At 35.1% G+C, this 6,078-nt stretch overlaps 1 pseudogene; it reads left to right on the top strand.

Moving 5' to 3' along the window:
* Window positions 1–3,562: 3,562 nt before the first annotated feature.
* LOC136336491 (DNA damage-induced apoptosis suppressor protein-like) lies at window positions 3,563–5,455 on the top strand (annotated as a pseudogene).
* Window positions 5,456–6,078: the final 623 nt, after the last annotated feature.

The raw sequence follows: 6,078 nt of genomic DNA, 5'->3' as shown, positions 1-6,078 counted from the left end.
CCCAGTTTCCAAACCCCAAGGTCGCCAGCTTGAGTGCGAGCTAATCTGGTTTGAGCAAGGCTCACCAGCTTAAGCCTAAGGTTGCTGGCTTGAGCAAGGGGTCACTCGGTCTGCTGTAGCCCCCAGTCAAGGCACATATGAGAAAGCAATCAATGAACAACTTAGGTACTGCAACCAAGAATTGATGCTTCTCATCTCTCTCCCCTCCTGTCTGTCTGTCCCTATCTGTTTGTCCCTAACTGTCCCTCTTTCTGTCACTCTCTCTGTCTCTGTCATACACACATACACACACACGCGCGCACACACACACACACAAAGCTATTGAGTTGTTGTGACTTGTATTTTGAGTTGTTTTTCCAAACAAGATAATAGATTTTTCTCTTAGCCAAGCACATTTTGATCAGTAGCAAGCATGTGTGAAATGGCCATCTGAACTCTAACATTGTCTATAGTCCCATAATACAGGCTGATTCTGCATAATATAACAGGCATTTGAGAGGATAGAATTGATTATTTTGATTTCAGCCTCATGAATAGTAGACTTCAGCCAACCAAGATAGCCAAACTTAAGACTACAGTAACCATAATGCAACAAAGCAAAATATGCATTCACAAATAAAACTAGATGAGTGCTTCTAGTGACATCAATTCAGTGATCATTGTTATTCTCACTTAAGTATTAAATTTCAATGCTTTAATCATCAATGAACACTAAGAGCTTTTAAAAGAGCTAAATTAAAAATCTATTAAATTTAGCACATACTTCAGAGTGAACACTAGTCATTTAATACATATGAAATCTTGGATGATGGTATTTGTTACCAGCTAATATTATGTCCTCCTTTTTCAGATTATTTTTCCCCCCAGAGGATAAGTCTCTTTTTCACATTCTATAATTTTTTATTTGCACTTCTCCATGAAATTGGTCTTTTTATTTTTAGGTTTTAGATTAAATTCTCTTTGACATATATTTCAAGCTTTCCCTTTAACTAGCCCAGAATTATAGACCTCACTAAATTTTTATTCAAATGGCAGACACGACACTGCTCCTTTTAATAATCACAGTAGCATCCCCTAATGGAAGCTATTCTAAGGCCCTTGAAGAAAAATTCATGTTTAATCTAAGAGAAGAAATTTAAGGTGGCAGGATTTTATTTATCTAACAGTTATGTATAATCCACAAAAAAGACAAGAACATGCCACTTGAAGCTGTTGTTTTGTTTTGCTACAAAAGAGATGGGTAGGATGTTACTGAATTACAATTATTCTGACTTAATTTGACAATTGTGGGACTTAGAATGTGATGACCACAAAAAGAAGTTTAAATGAAGGACTCAGACCTCAGACCAAGACAAACTGGAAGGTAATAAAACAACCAAATGGACAAGATTACTTCAGCTTTTGTTTTTTCTATCAATAGAGGGACATTTATTTACTTCACTTGTTATTTTCACATAAAACTTTATGGTATAAAATTTAAGTGCTATCAACCTTTATTGAAGAGATTATCATTTCAGTCAAGAGGAAATAGTAGCACCTAACCCCAAGAGTTGGGATAAATAATTTTTCAAATTTAAGTTAACAATAAAAGACCACTGTTTTATAATATATACCCAAAAAAGTTTTTTAAAATCCTCTTCACACTTATTTCCAAATGAAAAATCAGTATTTCTATTATAGGGTCTGGTTTTACTCAAAAACATCTCTAATGGTTCAAAATTTTCTCATCAATTAAACAATATAAATTGATCACCCAACTATCTCAAAGGCTGGCAATAGATGCTCTAGGTAGAAAGAGAATGTATGAGACAGCATTATTGACATCTGTGTAGTGCCTATGAATAAAATAACAATATATTTGACAGAAGCTAAAGAGTTAAATAGTAAACTTTTAAAATAGATCTGAAAAAAAATTATTAGAATGAAGCCAGGAGAAACACAAGATAGAATACATAATAGAGAAATATAGAGACCTGGAAGACAGAGTGAGAAGGTGTAACAAAAGTCTAATAAGTTCTAGGAGAGAGAGAGAAGAGAGCATAGTTTAACTTTTGAGAGAAAATGGCTGAAAATTATAAAAATACATAAATCCATAAATTAAGTAAGTCCAATGAATTTCAACAGAACAAGTAAAAAGAGATCTACACTTACTACATTTAATGTGAAACTAGAATTCTAAAACATTTCCATGAAGACAGTCTAATTTGTTCACTATTGCTTTCCAAGGGTTGGGCACTCAATATGTACTTGATAAATGAACAACAGAAGATTATATTTATTTCATTCTAGCCTAAAGAAGATGTTATAGACCATGGCAGTCAGGAAAGCTGTTCACAAATACTCTTAACTTTACCTAGTTTCAGACATGTGGTATGAATACATTTTTTCAGCCTTCTTGTAATTCAGTGTGGCCATATGACTTGTTTTGGCCAATGAAACAAAAGAAGCGACATGTGTTACTTGTATGTGGAAATTTTGAGATCTAGTCCAGACTGAACATATCCTGGGCAGGGTCCCGATCCTCTGCTTACACTCACACAGTATTGATAGTCATGTAAAATTACTGGCGAGGACACTGCTAACAGAAACTGCTGCAGCTGAGAGATGCTAAACATCTGCCAGCAAAGGCCACAATGTGAACATATTAATAGAAGAAAATTTCTTCTTGCCTTGGTTCTTGCTCTCCAAAATTCAAGTTTTCTATATCCTTCCTATCAAAATATTCCTCTCAGATAATCCTAGTCATCAAAAGTTCTAATTGTCAAAAATCTGGTTCTACTGGTTAAACTGAAAATGCCAGTTACAGTATAAACTTTACATAAAGGTTACAAAATCAAACAAAGTCTTTGGCATTACTGTTTATGGAAGCTGCTTAGATGCATTTTTTTTTATCTTGCAGAAACTGATTTGCACAGATACATTCAGGATCCTAATGAAATTCAGGAACACTGAATAATGATGCATCTTAGAACCTATTAAATAGGAAAAAAAAAAAGAACCTATTAAATAAAGCAGTGATGAATTTTGAAAACCAACATAGACAAGGTTCAGGTTCCAATGCATTCTTAGAACAGTGCCTTGAATACAGAAAGGAAATTAAAGTGCTCGTAGTTTGCCAGATTGTCCTACCAGAAATGGCCATTGCAGGCTGCACTGTCATTGACTGTTTCTGGACACTTTTGCATCTTTTTACATCAGAAAACTTCAAGGTAGCTCCCACCTAGTAGCCTCCTAATTGCTTTGGAACCCTCAAGTATTTATCTCAGCAGCTTATGTAGCCTTGACAGCAGTTTTTTGTTTTTTATCTTTGTTTTTGTTTTCGTTGTTTTGAGTCCCATGGCAGAGTTAAATTTTCAATGTTCGGACACCCATTACTTGAACTCACTTCCAATGTTTTTGCAATTAACAGATGACAATATTTCAGCTTCAGAACAAAGCAAGGCCATTGATACTCACCAACAGAGCAGAAAGTACATCTCCTTAGCAGAGGACACTGGTTTCAATAGTTTCCATGATGCCATTCAGTTTTCACATACCCTAACCCAGTGCAGTGTAAATTAAAAATAGGTATTTACAACATGAGCTAAGATGTCAGCAGCATCATGATGTTGATACCCCTTAAGCCTTCAGGAAAGATGTTCACTCAGACTTGAAGAGGTAGCTGGTGGTTCCCAGGATTATAATCCCAAAATTTGCAATGATCTGCCATTCTCTGAAAGCTTAAACAAGTTTCTGGCAGTCATTGAAAGTGAGATTGTCATAACCCAGACAGATGCCAGCAGTAGAAAGCATAAATGATATCAGTAAATACCTGAAGACTACAGTATTAAGTCTGTGACTCCCCAGAGAAATATTGGAGCCTTGCGTATAACACCTATAGCTTTAAGATTATCACAAGCAACAGTCAAAGCAAACTCTGGCAAAGATGACTTCCTTTCTAACTGTGAAGTCACAACCACTTAACACAGCAGAGGCTATCTCTCTAAATAGAAAAAGAAGAGATAGTTCTAAATATTTCTACCAAAAGCTTATCTATCAGTTTTCTTTTCATCTTCAAAAGGTTTAGGAACAACATCTATTCTTGGAAAGCTACCGGAATTCCACACATAGGGCTGCAATTTCACTTATGTGCAGTACTTCAGAGAGTGAACATTCTTGTCTCAATATCAAAGATTTTAACAGTTGTGAAGAAAAAATCACTTTTAGAAATAAGTGAAAAATTTACGGCCTTGTGTTCCAGAAAGTATAATGATGTTTTTGACTCTTGCAACTTAGAAAATAAGAAATATAGTAGGTGGCCAAAGAACCAAGGTGACAGTCTTACAGCTCTTTGAGGTAGTCCAAATAGAAATAGAACTACATTGAAAGACATGCATTATGATCATATCCATAGTAATTTAACACAGAACTGTTTTACTGGTCATTAAGGTAGCCACAATGCTTCTACTGATCTCTTTGATGATAGTGCTAAAGAAATGAACATTACAACAGAAATCACTTTTTAAAAATCACAGGATATTTTGTTACAATGGGGAAAGTCTTTGACAGAAAGTCATCATACAGAATCTGATTTGTCACTACAGAACACTTTCTGAAAACACCAGCCAAACTTCAAAATATTATCCTTGCAACACACGTCTGCCTCCATGTATCCAAAAACATGCTCTCCATCGGATTCAGAAAGAGATTTTGAAGATAACCAAGACTGTTCCATGGTCACAGTCAACTCCTGTTACAGGATTCTACCAAATGAGAATTAATGGGATGAGAGAAGCTTTCAAGAAATTACCTGACTTTATTCTGATCTTGATGCTAACTATAGAAAAACAAAAATTTCCTCTGAAATTGAAGTGCAGCAAGCCACTCTCAGGTGTCCAAAAAATGTAAAAACACCCACCTAAAAATTCAGAAGCCCTGTTATATCAGAGTCTCAACAACTGTCTTATTACTGAGTGTCTTGAATCTGACATTGATTAATAGGTCTCTCTTACCACGAAAGGAGAAGAAAGAAAGAAAGAAAGAAAGAAAGAAAGAAAGAAAGAAAGAAAGAAAGAAAGAAAGAAAGAAAGAAAGAAAGAAAGAAAGAAAGAAAAGAAAAGAAATTTCAGATATTCTTGGATTCCAAGCCATGGTTCTAAGGAAATGCCCTGCTGCCTGTAATTCTCCTGATCAAAACATGTTACTGAGAAAGAAACTGAAATGTGTCAAAAACCAATAAATATTTAACTAAGAAAGAGTTAAATTTTAAAAATACGCTTACAGTAGTAGTTACAAACCACAAAAGCTCACCTACAATAATATACACTCAAGCTGGACATTCAGTGAGTCAGTTTTGGGACTTGGTTCTTGTTCAGAAGTCAAATATTGCCTTTCATTTTCAGAAAATTGACCACCTTCAGTGCCTGAAACTGAAAGCATTTGGTCTCCTGAATCGTTTTCATGAAAAGTCTCCTAAACCCAATTGTTGAATTTTTAAAGTAAGTCTGTTTGGAAAGTTTTGCTTCCATTGGCGTGGAAAGCATTCTTGCCAATTCGAACACTTGAAGAGACACAAAAAAGAGGTTCTATTGCACTTTTTAAAATATTTGTAACACAGTTGTTTTCCTGTGTTTTATCCAAAATCCTCTGATTCAGATAATTGGCACTTCATAGTGATTGTACTTTAGTAATATTGTTATTTTTGCTTGCTAATATTATTTTTTAAACTCACATATACATTCAGAAATAAAGCCTTTGTAAAGCGAAAAAATAAGAGCTGATGCATTTCCACTACCTTTCTCCACCTTTTGCCATGGTAGTGTTCCAGATGGTGACTGCTACTCAGCCTAGGTTCCAGATAGAGCCATATGAATCTCCCAAATCTGCCCCATAATGGACATGTACTGTGAGCAAGAAATAAACCTTTATGGTTTTAAACCACAGAAGCTTAAAAGGGGGGTGCTTTTGAATGAGCATAAGCCAGCCTTAATTAATGCAAAGACAATCAAGAGTTTCTACACTTCTGTAAACTGTGTGCCAAAGACACAGTGCCTAACTGCTAAATTGGAGGATGTAGATGATGTATCCAAAAACATTTTC

The sequence above is a fragment of the Saccopteryx bilineata genome, chromosome 4 (assembly GCF_036850765.1).
Source record: "Saccopteryx bilineata isolate mSacBil1 chromosome 4, mSacBil1_pri_phased_curated, whole genome shotgun sequence".
NCBI classification, from domain to species: Eukaryota; Metazoa; Chordata; class Mammalia; order Chiroptera; family Emballonuridae; genus Saccopteryx; species Saccopteryx bilineata.
This window is presented reverse-complemented; position numbering and strand designations above follow the sequence as displayed.